Raw genomic sequence first — 25078 nt, forward strand, 5'->3', positions numbered from 1 at the left:
TATTGACCAAGTAAAATTATTATTGCATTACTCAGGTACCATAAGCACATCTCAGAATGAGCACTAAATGAACCTCATTAACATGGTAGTGATGGAAACTCACATTTGTAGAGTCCTTATCACTTTACAAATTACCTTTTTAAAGCATTTCCTCATTTGATTCTCCGGCAATCCCTAAAGTCAGGTATTAACATCACTTTATAGGTGAAGAAATGGAAACTGCGGGAAATTAACTAATACGTCCAAGATGAGAAAACGTCAGAGTGGGGATCTGAACCTGAGGCTTCTGACTCCAAATCTCGTATTTTTCCTATGTCTGGTGAAACCTTCAAGGTTACATGTCAATCTAGGTCAACCAAGGATGAGTTAATGAAGCTGACAGAAAAAAGCCAGCAAGTGCGCTGCATCTGTTGATGATTGGTCAACTCTATTTTTTTTTTTCCTTTTTGGTATATTCAAATATGGAAAAGGCAGTGTGTAAAAGAATTCCCTATAACATGCTCACCTATGAAAGACACAGGGCAGAGAAGTTTAGCAGCAGAGATGTACGTGGTTTTACTTGGCAGCAGACTTACTAAAGGCCTTTCTCCAGAAGTCCTACGGAGGAAGTCCATTTTCAGACTCCTAGTCTACAATCCAAGGCTATTTGAACACAGATATCCAGGAATTATTCTTCCCAAGATACAACCAAAGTAACACGTTTGTCCTGTTCTCAGGCTCTACTGCCAATTTTGTTGTAACTGGTAACTCAAGATAATGAAAACACATTCTGGGATGCAAGTATACCATGAGGCACATAATTTCCTAGCTGATCTGAGCTTTAGAAATGAAAAGATAAATAAAAATTTTTTCTAGGAAGATGATGTAATATTTCTTCTTAAAACAAAAGAAGTGATCCTTTGAATCTGTCTTCTTCTTTTTATATGAACTTATAGCTATTCAGAAAAATGGTGAAAGGACCAATATAACAGTGTTTACAATTTCATAAAATGCTTGCAAAGAAAACAGATATTACTAAATATTAAGAGTGGGTAATTCATCATGATCTTTCCAAAGCTACTTAGAATCTGTTGGTGTTGAGTCGAAAAATAAGCAGATACATTTCTCTCCAAGATTATCAATATTGTCAATTTCTTCATCTTAATGGTTAAACATCATTAGGCAGATATTAAATCATTTGGGAAATTAATGGGCTTTATCCTCTAAACCATGAGTCAGAAAACTGCCTAGGGCAAATGAAAATCCAAGAATTGCACATATTCTGCTTAGCTGGGTATCTTACTGGGTGTGACCTTGTTGGCAATGGATTGCCATTTATCTTTTTTTGGTTTTATCTTTACTGGGAGAGGGGGTTTTTAGCTTCCCAGGAATGAAATCGATTGCTTGTTTAAATTTCTCTATAATTCTTATTTCCTCTTAGGATCTCATTGGCTATACTCTATGTCCTGTCTTCCATATTATTCTCTCATTACTTCTTTTTCTCCAATTTCCACTCTTCTTAAAAATGAATATCATAGAAATTTCTGGAAAAAGTCTTCCATTGAAAAACAAGTCTGTATTTCTGGATTGTCATGTTTTAAATGCACAGTGTATACGTTGCCCACTGTTCTTAGGAAGCACACTCACTGGGAGAAGGGCCTACATACCGGGCAATAGTACCATGGTGTAGCAATTCACCAGTAAGTTGGGGGTGGAGGCACTAGAGGTGAACACATCTCTCTTAAAACATCCACCTAATAAGCCACCTATGCTTACATAAAACTATCTTCCTGCTTCTAAGCTCTGCCCATTGACATCAGCATAGAATCCACTATGAAAAAAAAAACAACTGAGACCTTTGGAAAAATATATGTATTTCAAAGTGGATAAGAAAAAAAAAGCCACGAAAAGCATAAATTGCACAAGGAAGTGAATGTATTCCTGAGCAAAGGGGATCTCCCTATTAGTGGCTACTCTGCCCTAAATATCTTTCCTCCTAGTCCCCCCAAATTGGTTATCCTAATGAGAAATACAGTCTGAATTTCTAATAGGTAGGATTTTATCTGTTGAACAACCATCCTGGACTCCCCATCATTCATACATTACCATGATTAACTCAAATGGATTGCTTTCCCCCTTGATATCTGGTTTAGATGGGAATCATGGGAATATGATTTATTTATTTATTTATTTTTCCTTTGTAGAGGATGAGTGGGAAGAGCTATATTTGGAGCACAGAGCATTTCTCAGCCTGCTGTTATTTTCAGGGCCCTGGGTCAATGTGAGAGCAACATGGACCTGGGAGAGGACCTAGGAAGGATCCCACAGAGAAGCCCCAGCTATTCCAAATTTTCCCAGGGATGAGGTCCATGAGACAGTGAGGAAGAAGATTCTCTTTTTTCCAGGCTGCATCATAAGCTCCCTTCCACCCATGTCCAAGGCTTGCTCCAATAATCCACAAGTACAGGTATGTTATGAGCAAAGCAGGCTTTAATGGATTATCCTTGAACTTAACATACAGGTGCACATTGCTCTGGGAAAGAAGAGCCTGCACTCTACTACCAACAACCTACGAACCCACTCTGGAAGGTAAACAGCCTCTTGTTAACTTACTAACAGCCTCTTATTAACCCTGCAGTCCTTTTAGTGGTAATCCTCTGAAAGTAATGTACTCAAGTTCTATGCTCCCTGATTGCCACACGTGGAAGACAGACCTAGGGGAAGAACACCAAGAAAGGTCAGCCATGTTCTCTGGGCCCTTTTGTCTGCAGACTCGAACCCCCTGGAGATCTGTCAATCCTTAGCAATGTCTCTATCTAAGCGCTGTCAGTGGAGACAGAAGAGGTATAGGGGATTGCTAATGACATCTGCTAACTGGAGCAGGCAGGAAACGCAGGATGAGAGCTAGACACACTCCCTTCGGGGAAAAGGAGTCTCATGCTGATGTCTGAAAGTAGGGGTACATGGAGAGGACCATGGGCTATTCATGAGCGTCTTCATTTACATCACTTCAAAGTCCCCTGCACATTCTAGCTGGAGTGGGGGCGGGGAGGGGCTGGGTTACCTCCCCCACCCCCATTTGTTTATTTTAGCATCTAACAACGCTACTGAGTCAAACTCACAGGTGCTTCGTAGAGCTACCAGAACTGGGGAGCCTAACAGAAAAAAAACAATTCAGGCTCACTGCGGGAAAAAAAACAAAACAAAACAATAGCTTTATGGTTGATGTTGTGCTTTCTTTTTAACAAAGAACCATGTTTAACGTCCACAGCAAACCTTAAAGCAGGCAGATGACAGAGATGGAAACCGCACGAGCCACACCGAGCACTGACTCTTCAAAGTTATAACCGGGCTTGGCATAACAGGGCATGCTTATTTTGTTTTTCAACGTAATGTCACCGGTGGATAACATAATACCCGCTTCTGTGCAGTTGTAATCCTCCCAGCCGGCTATTTGTCTCGGGCTTTCTTACCTCACTCGGTGCCAGCCCGGGCTGCAGCAATTTCAGAAGAGGGTTAATACAATTAGAGTAAAGCTGGGTCATTATACTGCGTGAAAAGATGACACCCGTCTCATATTGGCCTAGCAACAAGTTACCCTTGCCTCAGCAAGGCTCATCTGTCAGCTGTCTGAGGTGGGTTCCCTTTTAAGTAATCACATGCAGGAAGCATCTCACCCCACTGTCAGTCAAGCAGCAATCGCCGTAACCGCCGCACGCTTCAGTGCCTCTAGTTAGGAGCCCTCACCCATCTCCTTTATTAGAAGCCTGAGCGGCGCTCCGGTGGTGTTCTAACAAGGATCAGGCAGCAGGATTAAGCACTGTGACAAAGAGGATCTAATAAGCTAGAAAGTGGTGCATCTACAGACACGCTGGCTGGCTCCCAGACAGAGATTCACTGTGCTCACTCTTCAGTGGGAAGGCCCAGGCCACAGGGGAAGCCAGCCCGCGCCGTGATTAGCAGTGACCCTCTGACTGACGCCGCTATGAAGATCATATATCACTCAGAGGCTTATTCTGCAATTGCAAATTGGATTTTCCATTTTATTACCTGCAAAAGGACCACATATGCTTCTTCCCAAAGCCTCTAGTAGAGTGAGCGTTGCCGTGCAACTATAATTTTGTAAACACTAAATCATGCAAAACCATCATTCTCCTTGCTAGTTATGGATGTGATTGAATGCAATTGGCAATTGCGGCCCCATTAACAAGCATGCTCGTTTTCACTCATGGAAATCTGTTGTTTTCATAATCACACTGTTAAGAATTCTTCCTGAGTACTCAAAATCCTGAAACATGTGGCCCGGTAACACTATTTATCACATATTAAGCAAGCGAGGGGATCTTGGCAAATTTCTCACGTCATCAAAGCAGCGTTCCCTCCCTTCCTAATTCCAAAATACCACAGGGTGCTTTTTAAATTAATGCACTCTAAAAGCCAGACTGTCTCACTCATAAAAATCTAAGACCATGGACTAACAAGGTAAAATGAGCAAACTATGGCTGACTGGGCAGTCTATCATTAGTTCACTAGATTTGCCCAAACCCAGGTAATTGATTCACTCTTGAAGGAGCCTAGTTGGGACACCATGACACTTGAAAGATCACTTCTGCTCTGCAGTGAATCCGCACACAGAAGCGAACCATAAATGACTTCAAAACAAAAGTGATGTTTAGGGCCGCTCCATATACGGAGATTCTACACATAAAACTTTATAATTCTCATTGCCACACACTAGACTACTAATTATAGAAGTGCATGTTAATAGATAATAGCTAAAGATGGACGGGTCCTACTTTTTCATCACTTTACTGAGTGGAAAGTGATCAGAAGGCTTATAAAATGACGCTTATATGGTAATAGTAAATGTCTGCAGTGATGAAACACTGGAAACAACCAGAATGTTCATCAACAGGTGGTAAGCAGAATAACATATGCTATGGCCACACAATGAAATGTTATTCAGTTATTAAAATGAATAAGCTAGATTTATTTGCATGTATTGACCTAGAAAGTGGTCAACACTATAATAAAAAAAATTTAAGGGTATACTAAGTTTGTTATGATTTAATTTTTGAAAAAAGTACAGAAGAAATAAACCCCATGTACGTGTATAAGGAAATGTTCGTGTGAAAAAGAAAAAGAAGAGAAGGATACATATTACATTGTTAACGCTGGTTTCCTCAAGTTGGTTTCCCAACTAAGGTGGGCCAGGATATGAACCAGCAGAACAAAAGGTAAACTATTAATTTTCTCTTTCGAGAATTCCACGTTATTACATGTATGGTTTATTTTTATAACTAAAAACGAATCAAGCGCATTAAAAGGAAATCGTCAAAAACAAATCCAAAATACGTGAGATGCACTAATTAGTACAAAGAAGTGCATCTTGTTTGAAATGGCATCATCCAACCGCAGTGAACACCTTTCTTCATAGATGATGGTCTATGACGCCCTCACGGGAGTGAGAATCTAGGTCTGAAGCTGTCTTTCTTTCTGTGCATCATCAATGCAATCAAAGCAAGCTGGGATGCCTCATGACAGCTCTCAAATTTATTCTCTAGGGAATTCGAGACCACACTGTCATTCTGGCAATTGTCTGCTTAGCCTTTCTGGTAACACATTTTCATTTTTTGTTCAGTTAATACATACAATGCATTGTTCCTTTATGATACACACTTAATAAACGGTTACTCTTCTGATCTGGTCAGGGGAAGAGTATAATTTAAATAAAAAAGATTTAAAAAAAACACCCTGCCAAATGGGTCCAACAAAAGCGGCATCTGATTTATGCGTATGCCCGTATGAATATGCCCAGACGCCCTTTTACCAATGAAGACAAATAGCATTTTACATGGTTTCCCTCTGGTGCTCTTCTTGGCCCTTTGATATCTGTGTCTCAGGGTCAGATGGAATAGAAGCGTCTCCCAGTCACCTATAAATATGACTCCCAGCAACAGAGCAGTGGGCACTCCCAACGCACACTACTACCATCGCTTTATCTTGCAAGTCCCCCTCTACAGATGTTAAATAAATAATTCATGTTTTAAACCTGGTATTCATGTCAGATTTCCTAATCATTCTTCTCAATGTGAGAGGTAATCTTTTTTTTGCTTGCCAGATTTCCCTTTTATTGTTTATGTATACTATCAAGCACAGACAAGAGCCCAGTGGATGTGACCAGAAGACCTGGCTCCTAATCCCAAGTACCATTCATCAACTTGGTGACCAAGAGACTCGGGGTAAATTCTTATGCTTTGCTGAGCTTCAGTTTCTATCTGCCGAGTGGGGATAACAGTACCAATTGATAGGATTGTGGACAGGAGCCAAAAAGTACATAAAATGACTCTATAAACTGGAAAATACTATACAAATATAAAATATTCTTTTCATTATTCATTATTATAAGTGAAATGTGCAAAGGAGAGAGAATGTATATTTGAAAACAATTTGCCTAAAACAGGGATTTGCTTAAGGAATTTATAACCTCTTGAAACTGAAAACACAGTAAGTTTTTATTTGCATGGTGGCGCTCTTCTGGGGAAAGGGCCCCTGTTCATAAGCCTCTCAAAGGTCTGTGATCAAAAGTAGGATTAAGATGAAATTTAGGAACACTGATTTCATTTCCTAGAAGATTGAATGATTTCTAAACAGCAGCAGTCTGAGTTAGATCCCAGTGGGCACTCCCTCACCCTGATCCTCACTCAAGTCCCCCAGTCCACGGGGGTTGAGTTCAGGACACCCTCCCGACCACCTGAGAAGCTGGAAATGTCAGCACCAAGGGAGCGCCAGTTACCCTGGAGACCCCAGGGAGAAGACACTGATTAATGCAACACAAACTAAAATAAATGTATGCTCAAAGAATAAGTTTCAGTATCACAACTGTTCACAGGATTGATTAAGTTATCACAAACCAGCCTTCATCATAGCTGTTTAAGTTAAACATATAAAGGATTGAGGCCTTAATGATGACAGATTTTTTCAGCTAGTTGAGCATTTAGTTAACAGTCTATTTCAGATCCCTTCAACCATTCCCTCACTAGCAAGATTTAATATTTAATTGACTTGTGATGCTATAGGCAGAAACAATGTGTTTTTCTCTTCCTAGGAGGCCCTCTGGTCCTTAGTGACTCCCTAAAGCCCGAGGTACCCGGGCTCACCATCACATCCAAGCTGCCCAGTTATTTTTGTTCCACAGCACATCTTTAGAAGAGTCACAGTCCCCTTTCAACAACACTTGCAGAGTCCTTGGGAGGCGAGGGGCAGGCAGGATGGAAGAAAAACTTTAGTAATTAACAAGCTTAACGACCAAGAGACAAGATCCAAGACAGTGTCTACCATTTACGTTTGTGAATACAAAGCTGTCAGCCAATACAAAGACCAGAAAATGTCATTATATGCTGTTCACTTACAGTTCATAAACATCCTCCTATCAAACCAGCTCATATTCAAAAGGACTGTAATTCCCAAGTGGGCCAGGGTTCGAGGACTGGACACTTGCCTACACTGCTGGTCAGAGTACAAATTGGCACCTCTTTTCTGAAAGGCAATTCGGCAATATATATTAAGAGCTATAAAAATGTTCCTACTGTTTGACCTAGTAATTCCACCCTGGTAATAAATTCATGCTAAGGAAATAATCATAGATATTCACAATGATTTATGAATACAAATTTTCAATGTAGTGTTGCTTATGTTCCTCTTGAACATCTGTAAACAACTCAAAAGTCTAAGGAGTTGGTTAATAAATTATGAGACACTGATACGATGGCATAATATGCAGCCATATGATTAAAAATGTTTTCAAATAAAATTTAATGACATGGGGTAACAGTCAGGACATAATGTTGAGTTGAAGAGTAAGCTATAAAACTTATATAGTATGATCATATGTTTTTTAAAAAAACATACGTATACACATACACACATACGAAGACTAGAAGAAAATATACACCTAAGTGTATACACCCATGAATAGAGAAAAGACTAGAAGGAAATATACTGAGAATCTTAACAGTGATTATTTCTGGAGGGTAGGATCATGAAAGTTACCCTTTTCTGTGTTTCTCAGATTTTCTAAAGCAGTGGTTCTCAAACTTGGCTGTGCATCAAAATTTCCTGGAGGCCTTGTTAAAACCTCCAGAGTTTTTTATTTGAAGGACTTGGGTGAGGCCCAAGAATTTGCATTTCTAACAAGTTCTTAGGGGATGATGATGTTTCTCACCCAGGGACCACACTTAGAAAATCACTGCTTATTTGTAATAATAATCTTGGTAATCATTCTACAATGTATATCAAATCATCATGTTGTATGCTTTAAATATATACAATTATATTTGTTAATTATTCCTTACTAAGGTTAAAAAATATTTGAACAACCAAAGCTATTAAAATTTTAAATAAAGCAAAAGAAGATTAAATCTACTTAGAGTACTGAAAAAGAAATCTGAATTTTTAGATAGTATTACCAGTTCCACTAAAGGTGTCAAAAGAAAACCCCAACTCACAAACCAACGAATGCTTACCATTATCATCATCATAATGATGACAGCTATTATTGGTTGAACACACACTATGTACCAGATGTTTTTTTAGGAGCTTTGCATACATTATTCCAAGTGGTCACAACCATCTTGCATGGAAAGTATTACCTCATTTTAAAAATAAGCATTTTAGGGAAATCACTACATGACTACGGAAATTTAAACTACCCAGGGAAAGTTTTTTTTTTTTTTTTTTTTTTAGTGAGGAAGGTTGGCCATGAGCTAACATTCGTTGCCAATCTTCTTCTTTTTGCTGAGGAAGATTGGCCCTGAGCTAACATCTGTGCCCATCTTCCTCTATTTTGTATGTGGGATGCCTCCACAGCATCGCCTGATGAGCGACGCATAGGTCCGTGCCCAGGATCTGAACCCGCGAACCCCAGGCCACCGAAGCGCAGCGTGTGAACTTAACCACTACACCAGCAGGCTGGCCCCCTACCCCGGGAAATTTTGATCAGAGGAAAAGGCGGAATAGGTTTGAGTCTGGGTAGGACCATCACAGACAAGCCCCTGGGGACAGGTTAGGAGCGGTGGGTGCCAGGGTCGGGGTGTGGATGTTGGAGTGGTCTATATTAATCTGTTTATAAAAATGGACATTCCTACACTATTGCAGAGAAATAGCCATGACTCATGTTTCACAATGTCCATGGCTCATTATAAGCCCTTCTGAGAGGCCTCACATGTTTCTGATAGTTTTAGGGAAAGTTAGGGGTGGAAGGCAATGGGATTATGCCCCTGACTCCCATCTCCCACCACTCTCCTGCCACATTATGACATCAGCACCAAATGAAGACACTGCTTAGACGTGGCCAGCAGATCTGAGACTCTTCCCTTTTCACCCAACGTCTGTAACTGTACTTTGAGAGTCCATGAGTACAAACATACGACCCGGAACATTACTTAGATGGAATCTGCTCAAGATCTGGATGCAGTAAACTCGAGAACCCATTAAGGAAAGTCTGGAGGGTGTGAGAGGTTTGTGAGGATGGAGTCATAAACATATCCCGATTTTCATCGACTTTTAATTTTCAAATGATCTAAAAAGCAGAAATGACTTCTCAGATAACTTCATAGGAGAAAAAAGGTCAAACAAATATAGGCTGATTCAATCAGTGTGAAGATGATCGCATAATCTTAATAATAATTATCTTAATAACCTTCCCAAATGGCAACAACTTATCTTTCTAATGTCTAACCTCAAAAACAGTTGCTAAAAAAGTATAGCAATTTTCCAGCCAATAGGACTAACGGTGAAGTTTAAATGTCGTCGTAATATATTACTAGGCATTTGCTCATATGGAAGTATGAAATGAAATTAACTTTATTTTTTTATTTATATATAAATACCCTTGAATCCAATTTTATTAAAGGTTAAGTAAGGGATCATCCTACTACACAGAACCTAAACTTAAGTTATATGTAAAAATGGCTTGTTTCGGCTTTGCTCCTCGCTCGAGAGCTTATATTTTTATTACTTCGGTGCCATGTGCTATACTCTCTGCAGAGGCTGTAGATGGTAAGAGTGCAGATATTATGTCATATAAAATATGTACTGAGATAATTAAGAACTGTGAGTGACACAAATGCTAAGTCTACATGGAAAACTGCAATAATTGTAACTTAATTTCCAGTGAATTCAAAATTATTCACACTAAAAAATATGCCAAATGTTTTTTAGGTTATGTACTAACAATCCATTTTAATGCATTTTGATGAAAGCTACTTTCACTTATTTTCAAGTTTAGCAATAATAGTTCAGAAGCAAGATGCAATGAGAAGAAAACCACAACTATCTGAAAGGAATATTTCCGTGTGTGTAAATACACACAGACACGTACACACCCACATACACAGTCACCCTACTTGAGGACTTAAGAAATATGATAAAAGAAAAACTACATACCACTGCAGAAAAATCATGTAGTGGAAGAAAAAAATTGATAAGTTTCTATTTTTTTAGATAACTACATACTTTTTATCAGTACAAATGATATAAGGCAAATAAACATCTCAAACTAATATAAACAAGAGTGTCTTATTGTCTGGTGCTAATTCAGAGTCAAGCATAAGCCAAAGATATAAACTAATATGTTTAAAAAATTTAACAGTGAGGCTTAAGAAAAATGAAAGCAAAATAACTATATACATAACTCAAGGTAAAAAAAAAAAAAAAAAGTTCTACTACACTTCCCAAGGATCTACTCAGACAATTAACCAGTCCTAACATATGAAAAAGCACTAACTATAAATAACAGAGAGAAAGGGAGATTTACCACAATCGGGGATTCGGGTGAGGATGATTACATCAGGAAATTTCTTTCCAGTATTTTTGGAAAGCCAACTGTCTTGGGTTAAAAATATGAAATACCGTCACAGTTAACAAACAATAAAAAAGGAAATTACTATGATACTCTACTCAGGGGAAAAAACAATCAACAAATTGCAAAATCATTTTTAATGTGTGAAGGTGATTCAGAGGCTCAATTTATTCACTAAAAAATAGAGCTCAAATTAGCCAAGCCCTGGCTTGGCTCCAGGCACCGGCATACTTCTAAACAACTTTACTGGTTGCTACTGGTTTACACAGTCTTGTCAACCCCCAAATTTCAGCTTTCTATTGTCAATTCCCAAATTTCTGACTATCCTGTTATTCCTTATCATTATCATCATGAAAACTGGTTTCAGAAAAAAGAGAAATAGAATTAATGTATTTTCAATGGCAAGAACTATTTTAACAAAAAAATAACCTTAAGTAGTAAATAAATTATTTATATGTGACATTTTATACATTATTCACATTTATCATTTTATTTAATCTTCACGATCTGAAGACCTAAAAAGATGTTCGCCAGCGAAAAATTTCTTTTTGGCACTAATTTGACATCAGCAAATATGAACAAATGGTGTCCTGTGGCTTAATCAAGAGCCAGGTCCCCTTAGTCGATGATGTAAATTTAAAACAGTAAATGGTGAAGTCCAGGATAAACGAACTAGGCCCAAACAGCAGTCAGAATCATGCTTCAATTTTCAAACTGTGGTTTAAAAACAATGGCATGCAAAAATCACTCACAAGAGTCCAGACTCACTTTCCATCAGACAGTGTGTGACTTACTTGTGATGACCGTGCCTTACTTGCAGATGTACCGTGGCCTTTCTTGCTTCTAGAAGCACCTACCCAAATGCCCTCTCCCCTGCCATTCCTGACAAACCGTAATTTCATTCAGTGTCACCTCTTCCGAGAAGTCTGCCTGGACTTCCCCACAAAGTTGATCTCTGTGATTTTTTCTATCACAGCACCTGTTTGTTTCACAGTATTTATTACATTTTATAACTATTTTGCTGGCTTTTTTTTTCTTGGTCTGTTTCTCCAACTCCACTGTAAACTCCACAGACACAGAGGCCATGATGGTCTTGCTCTGCATGGTGCCTGGCACCAGTGCAAACGGCCCTTCTCAGAGTCTCCTCCTAGCTCCTCTTATAGCACTGACTGCTGTGGCCATCCTCCCATTACATAACCAAACTGGAATTATAATCAAATTGTTTCCCTTCCAGTGTCCCTCATTAAAGAGGATGGGAATTTTGTCTTACTCATTTTTCTTTCCCTGGTGTTTTGCACACGATAGGGATGCACTTTTCAAATGGGATAAGATTTGATCCCTCTAAGGGTGTCTCTCACAGGATCTAAAGGGAAAGGTTTTTAAAAACAACCATACACTTATTTATCTACACCTCACCCAGCCCCCACCACAGATTCTGCTATGTCCCCCTTGCCGCCCATTGGACAGTAATGACACCTCAGAGATGTGAGTGAGCTGGGCATGGAACGGACTGGCTGTGAAGGGCAGAGAAAAGAGATGGAAAGCACTCAAAGGTGTGTCAAATTGGCAGAATCTTAGCACTTGTTTACGATATATGCGATTCAACTTCAGGCAAACATAAAAAGAAAACAAAAATGTTTGGCTTATGTGATAATCTAATAATTCAAAAATGAGGAAAATGCTTTTGTGCATTTAAATACCAGAGACTACCTTCGATGTTATATGTATATGATCTCAGGCCTCAACGGAACCTGCAAACTGTGGAGATGCCTCCCATTTAAGGAAAATGAGGTTCAGAGAGGATTCCGTGATTTCTAGAAGGCCACAGACCAGTAAACTGGAGGGCTGGGATTCAAATCAAGGTCTGCTCCTTCCTACATGACAAGGGCAACTGTCAGAAAGGACCAGTTTGTCTGTTTGCTCATTCTCTTTGCTTCTCGTGAGTCTTGCCTATTTTTCCTCCTTCCTCTCTAAAGAAAAAATGACAGTGACAGTACCTCGATGTGCATTAGGCTCAGGGCAACTAGCTGATTATGCCTAAAACAGCACATAACCATGGTTATGACATAGAACGTATAGCTTATCATATGAAATATCTTGGGTAGCAAACATATATATATTATATATATATTCCAGAAATGTATCTACAAATATAAACACCAAATAAAAATCAAATATCAAATAGAACTGCAAAGAAACACTAAATCACTACAGATGGTGGCCAAATTACATAGATGCTCTTTGACTATTTCACAAGACAAAACAACACGTATTATTACCACCAAGAATGTTTAGGGAATGAAAAAGTCTTATTAATTTTACATGGTTAACTTAGGTTGAGCAGAAAATCCGCCGTACTTTCATTCTTGCTAAACATTTTCTCATATACTGGAGTTTCTCAAATTCCTAAGTCTACTATATAGAAAATGAATTGATCCAAGGACTGCGTGTCTCACTTTCACACGTGTGCCCATGCACGTGAACATACACACACAACTCCAGATATCACATTGGTTTTTAGAAGCTATTTTATATGCCACTGTATTAGTTTGCTAGGGCTACTATAATAAAATACCACAGACTGAGTGGCTCATACAACAGAAATTTATTTTTTCTTATTTCTAGAAGCTGGAAGACTAAGATCAAAGTGTCAGCAGATCTGGTTCTTCCTGAGGCCTCTCCCCTTGGCTTGCAGATGGCCACCTTCCCACTGTGTCCTCCGTGGTCTTTCCCCTGTGGGAACACAACCCTGGTGTCTGTCTGTCCCAATTTCCTCTTCTCGTAAGGACACCAGGCAGACTGGAGTAGGGCCCAGCCTAAGGGCCTCGTCTTAACTTAATCGCCTCTTTAAAGGTCTTAGCTCCAAATACTGTGACATTCTAAGGTGCTGGGGCTTCGGGTTTCAACATATGGATTTTAGGGGGGACCCAATTCAGTCCATAAGAGCCACTATCTTCATTTTCTAAATAGTCAAGTAACTGGAGAAGCCGAAAGTCTGCTCTAGATATCTGCTTCTGATTAATCAAAGTAGTTTATCCATTCACAAACATTAGTTTAGTAATTTGTGTGATAAGGATAAAGAAGAGACTGTCCCTAAGGAGCTTATGGTCCAGTGGTTTAAATGGATACACACAAGACAGATAATCCGAAGACAAGAGCACTTGATCCAGAGCAGAGAGGGTGGCAGAGGTTAGGAATGACTCTCCAGGGGTGATACTTAACCAGTCTCTAGGAGTCTCTAGGAAGAGGGGAAACTCACCAGAGTCAAAAAGCAAAAACCAGCATGAGAACAGGGAAGAATGGGAGCTGAGTCTAGAGGGGTGGGCAGGGGCTGGATCATCAGGAGCCTTATCAACCATGCTAAGGAGCTTGGGCTTTCTCTGCACATGCTCTGAAACACTGACAGGTTTAACACAGGAAAGCCATGAGCCCAGAGCTCCATTTTTTTGTGTTTTGTTTTTTGATGAGGAAGATTGGCCCTGAGCTAACATCTGTGCCCATCTTCCTCTATTTTGTATGTGGGACACCACCACAGCATGGCTTGATGAGTGGTGTGTAGGTCCGCGCTCAGCATCCGAGGCCGCAAACCTCGGACCACCGAAGAGAAGCACGTGAATTTAACCACTACACCACTGCGCCCGCCCTGGGACCCCCGTTTTTTGATAGAGCACTTTAGTCATTCTGTACAGAAGAGCAGTCTTTGCCAAAGACACAGTGGAATGCGGCAGTGAGTTCTGAGCTGTTTCCCAAGCAATTTGTCACTCATGATAGTTGAATGATTTATAAAATGTTCTTTATAAATTAGGCTAGATCCAAGACTAACTCTTTAATATCAATATGCTCATATACTTGGGTGAGAAATGGGTGGAAAACAGCTAGCATACCAATAATTGCAACGGGAAAACAATGCTCTGGTAATCCTTATCCATTTCCATTTATTTCCATTCAAATCCCAGATGCAACATTTACTAACACTAAGACCTTGGACAAGTCACTTATCCTCTGTGAGTCTCAGCTGCCTTGTCTGCAAGATGAGGATTTTAACTGTTTACCTCATGGGGTTCCTAAGGGATTAACAGTTATTTAACGTAAAGCTTTTAGAACAGTGCCTGACACACAGCACATACAACAGAAATGTATACTATTACTACCACAGCAATTGCTATCACTACTTGACTATTACCACAAAAAAGACAAAAGATGAGAACTTCTGATCTAGAAAACTGATTTGAAAAAGCATAGGAACTGATACCCAAGCTTTTAGTTAGCAAATGAATGAATGGTGGTGTCACCAACTTCAACACAGAATTCAGGAAGAGGAAAAGAGCACAACTCCAGGTTAAACGTGGCACACCTGGGGAGCATCAATGTGGAAAGAGCCACTAGTAGGTACTAGGTAGTAAGGTATCTAGTCTGGAATATCAGCCAGAGAATTAGCTAGGTTGAGAATATGGAACTAGGACTCATGAATAAAAATACTCACAAAGTTAAGCATCTTCAAGATACAGGTCCATATAACACTTACAGAAGAATCAAACAGCCAATATTCTGGATAATATAGGTTAGAGGAAATCAAGCGTTCCAAAGAGCACACTATCTGTATATAACTCAAACTACTACATTTTATATATAATATGATTTATTATATGAAGTGACATAATTTGAGCTGGGAGAGTACAGTGCGTGGCGGTCTGACTTCAATTATTCTTACTGGCATTTTCAACTATGGGTACCATTTTGGTGGATCAGAAAGGGAAGGATACAATCAGATATAAAGGTTAAATTTCTCTTTAATTCTATAATATCCAGGTTTTTTTCATCCTTTGGATAAAATATTTCCTCAAACATGTCGCTGTCACTTGAAATCGTTGTCAACTGTGTATATTCTTTAAAGAAATACTGCTCCTTTGTCAAAGTTACGGCTCTGTCTTCAGGGGGCTGCCATGTTGGCACCAAATTACGCACAAGAGAACAAAAAGCACCTCACTCCAGTCCAATGAAGCACAGAAGCAGGAACTCTGAGGGCAGTTTTTAGATGCTTTTTGATGATGAATGATAATATTAAGCTCCTACGCGAAGGCAGCATACAATAATTCTCCATTCCCTGATATTAAAATCCTATAAAGGAACAGACAGCTAGCCTCATACCATAATTTACCCCCTCTGGTTAAAGCACTCTTCTGAGATCGCCCACTTCAAAGAAGAATGGGAAGTTTCAGATAGGGTGGCAGGTGTCAGGGCTACAGCAGGACAGAAGAGAGGTGGGTCTGCAGAAAGATGGACCCGGAAGGGTGGAGGCACAATGCCGGGCGAGTAAGACAGAAGAAGGCTGACGGAGGTGACACCAAAAGAAATCAAAGTCGACCCACGCTTCTCCCATAGTGGTGAATCTGCACGACCAGCCTCAGTAAAAGTACTTACTCCCAAGATAACTTATGAGACATCCAGTTAAACAGGACGGAATAAAAGCATTTTTCTGTATTCTCCTTCCTTAAAAATCTGTTGGGAGAAGGAAGAGAATGATTTCTTAAATGAAACAAGTAAAAAGTCACCACCTCACATCACAAACTATGACAAACAGAGGCTGAATTCAGGGAAATTTAGACCGAAAAGAGGGAGAACATTGATAGCTGACATACAGCATCTCAGAATTCAAAAACGATACAGATTTTTGTAACAGTCCTAGAAGCAGCATTCAACGAGCCTTTGGTTGAAGTGCTAATATCTAAGGGTGAGGGTTTGCTAGAAGAGAAGACAGAGCAATGAGTACCCCCAGAGAAACCCTGTTCCACAGCAAACAACAGAAGAGGAGCTGAGGATGAGCCACTAAGAGCACCGGCCCTGTGTGAGAAGGAAGTGACCGGAACGAGGAGCAGGATGCAGTGGTGACACTGACGTGAGCCTGAGAGCCTCTTATTCCTCTGCTAGCCCCAAATGGGGAAGGTCTGAACAGTGAGGGGGACGTTGCTTCAGCAAATACATAGCTCAAAGGAGAACTGGGGCTGAGGCATAGATAATTCATATCACGGGAACAATGAAAAAGATAAAATACAGCTATACACAACAATATAAATAAATCTCAAACATAACGTTGAGTGAAAGCAACCAGAATACATACTCAATGGTTCCATTTATAAAAATTCAAAAACAGAAAAACTAAATAATAGCATTAGAAGTCAAGAGAGTGGTTACTTTCGGGTAGAAAGGAAGGCCTAATGATTGACTGGAAGGAGGCCCGAGGGGGACGCTGAGACTCTGGTGGTGTTCTATTCTTGAGCTGTGTAGTTGCTGCTTGAGTTTTTGCAGGTTGATCATTCATCAAGCTAGAAGCGTATGATGTATGAACTTTTTGGTACATGTGTTATGCTTTAATAAATAGAGGGGAGAGAGAGAGAGGGCAGAGAGATGGGAAAGGGCAGACAGGGGATGGAGAGAGATAATCGGTGAATAATACTATAGCCATCTTTGTAGAAAAAGCAAGTCTCCCAGTAAGTGGAAAAAATCAGGCTGGTCCCTGATGTCTCTCCAGCAACCTTCAATGTCAAAAGACAATGTCCACAAAGTTCTAGGAAAAAGCTGATTTGAGATTTTTATACCCAGACAAATTATCTATCAAATAAGAAAGGATACACATTCTCACGTATGCAAAAACTCAGGACACAAAATAACCTCTTTGATAAAAAGCAACTTGACAATTAAATCCAGCCAATTAAACAAATCAAAAAGCTATCAACCTATCTTGAAAAATATAGTTTAAAAATGTACTTACATATATTTATGTATAAAAGTTGTGTGTATGTATATATATGTGTGTGTATATATAGATTCACATACACACATATATAAATATAAAACACCTAAATATTGTCCATAATTTTTATTTTCACTTTTAGAGTGATCTTTTAGGAATTAATATCTTCATATTATTGGGCTCAAGTAGTAAACCTTCAGTAATTTCTGCCTTTGACTTTTTTCTTAAATTCAAAAAGAAATTAGCATTTAAAAAATATTATGTTTTTCTATTTATCAATATAGTTACCTTTCTACCTCTTAACCCACCCTTCTGTCCGTAGCTGAGACATATATTGAATGATGGTCACCAAAACATAATAATTGCTATTTCAAGTTGGTGAGATTTTAAGTGAATCTTTTAAGCTTTCTGAATAACTTATGTTCATTATTTTAAAGAACTAAAACATTTCATAATAGCAATATTATTTTTTGCCAGATTGAGTTAGTTAGAACCAAAAAATGGTGTCCCTTCCTTTTGCCTACCGCCAAAAAAAAAAAGACTCAAAATTAAATGTACCTAAAAAATGGACCTCATGCTCTATGATCTACATGTACCCACTGGATGAAGCGAGCCACTAGGTTCAAGAAAGATCAAGCGCCTTAATGACAAAATAGGATCCCTCACAAGAAAAGGAACTGTATATGATTTGACTATTTTACCAACAAGATGACATATTCCAATTAAACTTGTTTTCTTGTTATCAAAACCAACACTCTGAACTCCAGAACATTTTTTCTAACAACTTACCTGAGTTAATGAGGGAAGAGTTACAAGTAAATAATTAATGCACATCCCTCCCAACCCAGGCTGCCAGTTGTCAGTTTCCGCCGAGACGCCCACCAGCGAAAGAGCAGGTCGCTACCCTCTCACCTGCAGGGACAGCCACCGGCGACTTCAGAGTCGACTCACCTGGGTGCGAAGAGTGCCAGTGTTCCACTTGGACACATCTTTAGTAATAATTACATAGAGGAGATAACCGGGATGGTGACAAATGGACGCAAATTCCCCCAAAGCACCCAATTCAACTTTTATATTCAACTTAAAAACAAACTCCCACTTTTCTGACATAAATATGTGTTTCTGGCAAATTCACAAACACAATGAGGGCCAATTAAAGTTCACACCGAAGCTAGTGAGAATTTTAGTATTCATTTTCCTTAGACACGGCAGAAGGCTGCTCAATTGTGGATTACAGCCACACACATCTCAGTATTACTGATCATGCAGGGTAACAATGGAGCTGGAATTTCAAAGTTCACAGCTCTCAAAATACACACAATGTTTAACTCAGGCCACTGTTTTTTGGCACAAGTTTCAGGAGATTCTTAAGGAGAACTTTTTGCATTTTTCACTGTGAGAGTCATACTGTGGACTGGGCCCTGAAATTTCCAGTGGTGAAATGAGTAAACATTAACAGTAAAGTGATAAAATGAGAAAAATTTTAAAACAGTATTCGAGACACCAGTAGCCAAGCAGCGTCGTGCTAATGACTTCTACTTTTAGATGACAAGTCGTGCTATTTAAACAACCAAATTTCACTGCAGACATCCTTCAGAAATAGGTACCAAGGCAACCATGCTGATGCCAGGCTGTGGGGAGCTGTGGGGGACTGGAGGAGGCTCAGTATATGCACTCCATATACTGATAATGATCCAAAACTCCACCACAAACTTAAAAAAATTATCTGAAGAAAAACTAAAAACTGGACCTAATTCAACATCCATCTGGCATCTCTGAAAAAGAAATAACTTAGGGCTCCCTGTCTTCAAAAAGTCTGATATTTCAAAACTGCAAGGAAGGAAGATTCCAGTCCTCTGAATGAGATTATTCTAAGAGATCTTGTGGTTGACATTTTGGTGTTATTTCTGGACACGTCACTTTTGGCTGATTACTCAGGTACGAAATATTAAGCTAGTATTCCCTGTAACTTACTTCTGTTACAGCAGCTAAAACTATGACATTGCTGCTGTCAAAATACATCATCAAAGACTCCTATTTCAAAATAGTTTTGTGTCAAAAACTATTAATCATAATATCAATATATAGAATGAGGGAGGCAAGCAGTATAAACTTCATATCTCCCCGATATGAATAATGAAAATCAAGTCATACATACACCTACACACTTTATCAAGCCCAGACCTAAATTCCAATGGAATCAGGATCCTGAAGTCAAGAGGTGCCATGAAACCAGCCAGCTTACACGATTCTGAGGCTGAGAGTGGGCCCACCAAGAGGTGGGGGAAAGAAATTATATTCACGAATGTGACTGCATTCTGAAGCTCATGTGTACATTACTATATGCGATAGGCTGACTAAGAGCCTCCCAAATATAGTCATGTCCCAATTCCCGGAATGTGTGAGTGTCAGCTTATATGGCAAAAAGGACTCTGAGGATGTGATTAAGTTAAGGATCCTGAGACAGGAAGATGATCTGGGTGGGCCTGATGTCATCGCAGTGGTCCCTCTATGAGGGATGGGGAGGAATCAGTGCGAGAGAAGGCATTGTGATGAGGGAAGCAGAGACTGACGTGATGCACTTTCAGATGGAGGACCACAGACCAAGGAAGGCAGGCAATTGCTAGAAGCTGAAAAAAGTAAGGAACTGGATTCTCCCCCACATCCGCCTGAAGGAACCAACTTCGCAGACACCTTTATTTTAACTCAGTGAAACTGATTTCAGACAAGTGACCTCCAGAACAGTAAGAGAATAAATTGATATTGTTTTAAGCCACTAAGTTTATAGCAATCTACTACAGCACCAATAGGAAACTAACACACTCTGCAAAAATATTCTGGGTAACTAACTACATTAGCTCTGTCAGCTGTTCACAATGTCCTCTTCCTCAGCTTAGGAAACTTTTCAAGGCCTCCATACACTATTCATAAAATGTCTATGAAAGCTGTTGCCTCTTGTTACACAAAGTGAGCGTAACATAACACATTTTTATCTTGGCACAGAAAATCTGCAAATTAAATATGTTTTGATGCTTACAGAAGCTATAAAACATTATTAGCAATATCACAAAACAAATATATACTATTTCCATATCAGATCCATAAAATAGGCATTGTTCTGTTAAACTTCTATTAACTTCCGTGTCGTTCTCCTTCTATTGGTTTTCTTCTGTGTATAGTAGAGAGTTTCAGAGAGAGAAAAATTAATAGATAAGCTCCTGGCTACAGAAGCTGGGGAAGGGTGTGGTGGGGGAGATGAAGCTAGAAAGCTAGAGGAAAACGACTCTCTTCCCTGCTCATTATAGCCACAAAGGAATGAAAGATAAGGAGACAGCTGATGTCATCAAAACATAAAGATGCTATGACTCTCAGAGGCTGTAACTCAGGACTTCAGGATAGTTAGGCATTTCTTTTTATTTTTTTAAAGGCATTTATCTCATTGTTTAGGTCAAAGACTGCCTGCAAAAATGGCTGCAACAATCCCCTCCCCGCTCCCATCCTTAGTTCCTTTGCACATTGACTCTGGGCTCAGTCAGGTGACTTCCTTTGGCCAATGGGACAGTAGCAAATGTGAACCAAGCACAGACTTGGAAAGCGCCTCCTGCACCTGGGCACTGCGGAGCCCTTGGTCAACAGCCTGCCAGCCCCTAGACATGTGAGTGAGACCATCCAGGATCACCAGCCATCAGCCAACCCCCGGCTGACCCCAGAGACATGAGGAGCCCAGTAAGTACCAGCTGAGACAGTTCTGACCAACACAAGTGTGAGCAAATAAAACGGCTTTGTTTTAATACACTAGGTTGTGGGGTAGTTGGTTATGCAGTAAAAGCTAACTTGATATAGTTTATGAAGCTAATACAAATACATTGTAGAAATTTTGAAAATTTTTTTTAAAAAGTAGAAAAATAAAAATCACCTAGAATCCCAACATACGAAGACACTAATTACTAGCTTTCTTTTTATTTTCTCTATAATTAGAATCACACTATAAATTCAACCTAATAATGGGCTGTTATAAGTATTTCCCATGTCATTTTATACTCCATAATATACTAGAGTTTATTTAACCATTCTTAGATCATCGGACTTGAAGGTAGCTTCAAAATTTTCACTCTTATAAACACTGCTGCAAAAAACATATGTGTATAAACTTGTCTGAGTTTGTGATTACTTCTTGAGGACCAAGTCCCAGAAAAGAACATACTGCCCCAAAAGGTGGGAAGCTTTTATAGTGCCTGATATATATGGTTAAAATACAGTCTACGACATCACACTAATCTGCAATCCACCAGCAATGTACGAAAATGTTCATTTCCCAAACCCTCACCATTGCTTTATATGATTACTTTCTAAAGTCTTGGTTAACTGATACACTAAAAAAGGGCAACTGGTTTTTTTGTTTGTTTGTTTTGTTTTGTTTTGTTTTGTGAGGAAGATCAGCCCTGAGCTAACATCCATGCTAATCCTCCTCTTTTTGCTGAGGAAGACCGGCTCTGAGCTAACATCTATTGCCAATCCTCCTCCTTTTTTTCCCCAAAGCACCAGTAGATAGCTGTATGTCATAGTTACACATCCTTCTAGTTGCTGTATGTGGGATGCGGCCTCAGCATGGCCGGAGAAGCGGTGCGTCGGTGCGCGCCCGGGATCCGAACCCCGGGCCGCCAGTAGCAGAGCGCGCGCACTTCACCGCTAAGCCACGGGGCCGGCCCGAGCAACTGGTTTTAACTCACATTTCTTTGAATGCTGGTGAGGTTGACCAGTTTTCATATGCTTGGCCATCCATCGTCTCTTGTGAACATCTGTTCTTGCTAATTTTTCCCTACTGACGTATGTGAAGGAGCTCTGCCATTTATCTCCAACACCTCCAAGAATGGTTAAGATAAGCTGATACTGTGGGGTGGGGCCAGGACAGAGTTTTTTTGTTTTTGTTTTTTTTTTGTGTGTGTGTGAGGAGATCAGCCCTGAGCTAACATCCGCCAATCCTCCTCTTTTTTTTTGCTGAGGAAGACGGCCCTGGGCCAACATCGGTGCCCATCTTCCTCCACCTTATATGGGACGCCGCCACAGCATGGCCTACCAAGCAGTGCGTCGGTGCGCGCCCGGGATCCGAACCAGCGAACCCCGGGCCGCCGCAGCGAAGTGCGCGCACTTAACCGCTTGCGCCACCGGGCCGGCCCCAGGACAGAGTTTTTTAAACCCAGTTCCAACGCTCATATATACAAGTTTTTTCCCCCAGGGAGAGTCCATAGCTTTCATCAGCTTCCTTCAGTAGTCCATGATCTCATAAACTCTGAGAACCAACTGGGCTAAATGGGGAAGAACAGCATGAGCAGGTTTCACTATGGGGATGCTCAAAATTGTCCAACCAGCAACAGAACACCTAGCCAAATGAAAGGCAGAACTTTCGATGAGTGCTGAAGGAAGACAGAGTAGGAGATGATTAAATTTGTATTTAAGTCATGGAATTTAACATTAACACTGCTTTCCTTTTTTCTTTTATTGCTGCTTCTTCTGCTAAGGGCCAGCTGACGTCTCATCTCTGCTTGCTGTGGACCGTTTGTCCCATTACTACTGAAGCACTAACCTCCAAAAGTGATGAAATTTGGAAGTGGGGCCTTTGGGAGGTAACTAGCTCATAAAGGTGGAGCCTTCATGAATGAGATTAGTGCTCTTATCAGAAGAGACATAGGAGAGACAATTCTCTCTCTGCCATGTGAGCACACAGCAAGGTCTCCTCCTGCAAACCAGGAAGAGGGCCCTCACCAGGAACCAATCAGCTGGCACCCTGATCTTGGACTTCCTGCCTCCAGAACTGTGAGAAATAAATTTCCGTTGTTTAAGCCTCCGGGTCTACGATATTTTTGTTATGGCAGCCCAAGCTGACGCCTTTTTAAACTATCTGAAGCCATGCTTATCTTTGCCCAGACTGCAACCCTATTGCAATTACATTTGTTGTTCTAATAGTTCCTTAACTTTTCTTTAGGTTTCATTAGGCTATTAGCTCTGTGGGAGAGAGACCTGTATCATACCTTTTGCGTCTTTCACAAGGCCTGAAAAGATATGAGAGAATAAACATTTAATACACATTTAATAGATTCCAGAAAACATAAGTAATGGTTAAAAGCATGGATTCTGACAGATAAGGGATTTTTCTACCTGCGTGACTTTGGCAAGTCACCCTCTCTAAGGCTCAGTTCCCTCATGTGTAAAATGGATAAAACAGTCACTCCACCTCATGGGAATATCTTATTTAGAATTAAATATCTTATTTAGGAGATGCAAGCACTCATAAATCGTAGCTATTACTATCATTATCATCATCATCACTGACACATTTTCAACTTTATTCATTTATGAAAACTGATCAGTTTAAGACAACAAAATGCAGTTATAAAAATCTTATTAACACAGATAATTCAGTGCTATTCAAAGTGGCGTTTGCTACAGTTAAGGCAGTTATCCTGAGGTTATGATTTGATAGTGCAAAATCTAGCAATCTGAAAAATGAGGAAGTTGTGATAAATTGAGATTCAAACATAAAGAACTGTTATGATGGATTCAAACACAGACCAGAAGATTTTTGTTAAAGAAGTAGGTGAACAGCTAAGTAAAAAAAGTTGACCTGAGTCAGCAAAAGTTCTGTAATATCAATTAAAAGCATGAATGAATGGAACAAGCTTGATCTTTTGGTCACTGTCCCAGGAACACAGTAAGCTGAGAAATAACATCCTTCAAGAGGTTGTAAAGTGGGGCAATTCACTTTTCTGCATTCTTTTACAGCAAATTACAGCTAGCAAAGTCTTTTGGATAGCAATTGCTTGGGTCAACTGATACAACCAAACAATGAACCTTTAACACCAACCATTGATCTTGCTAATTGCATCTGCCACTATATTTGCTTCTTTTGTTTCCAGGCAGCCCTCTTTCCTAACACTATTCCAATTGTTAAACGGTCAGAACACACAAAGTGACAGATTTAGTGCTTCACTGGCAATTTATACAACTGACTGCTGTTGTTGTAGTGAATCATGATTTATTTGTCTCACATTGCAGCACATAACTTTTTAAATGCAAGGGGAAAAAAGCCAACACCTCTTTAAAGTTTATATACGACCATCTACCACTGTATCCTATGAACTAGATTTGAAAGAGAACCGATCAAATGAGTGATGGATGTCTTTTCTCTTTCTGCAGCTATAACTTCATGCACAGTCCATTCATGTATCCTGGGCTCAGTCATTGTTCTTTGTCTGCATGTGATTCAGAGGAAAATCTGGGAGGTATACATAAATGACGTCCATAACTGTCAGCTAATAGAACCTAGAACAAAGGGTTAAAACTAGGAATATTTGGGGTGTAGAAATTTGAAGAGTCCATAGACAGATTTGGGAGCATCTTAAAATTCTCCAAATTATATGTAAAATTTCATATGTGAAAATACATATTTTGAGGAGAGCAGCTCTACAGGTTTCACTGGTTTCTCAAAG

The 25078-nt window shown here is 39.7% G+C and overlaps 1 protein-coding gene across 2 annotated transcripts in view; it reads right to left on the reverse strand.

Moving 5' to 3' along the window:
* The window catches only part of RSU1 (Ras suppressor protein 1), a 174584-nt gene that overhangs the window by 87871 nt on the left and 61635 nt on the right, over positions 1-25078 (reverse strand). The window lies entirely within an intron of this gene.

Source organism: Diceros bicornis, chromosome 36 (genome assembly GCF_020826845.1).
Source record: "Diceros bicornis minor isolate mBicDic1 chromosome 36, mDicBic1.mat.cur, whole genome shotgun sequence".
NCBI lineage: Eukaryota > Metazoa > Chordata > Mammalia > Perissodactyla > Rhinocerotidae > Diceros > Diceros bicornis.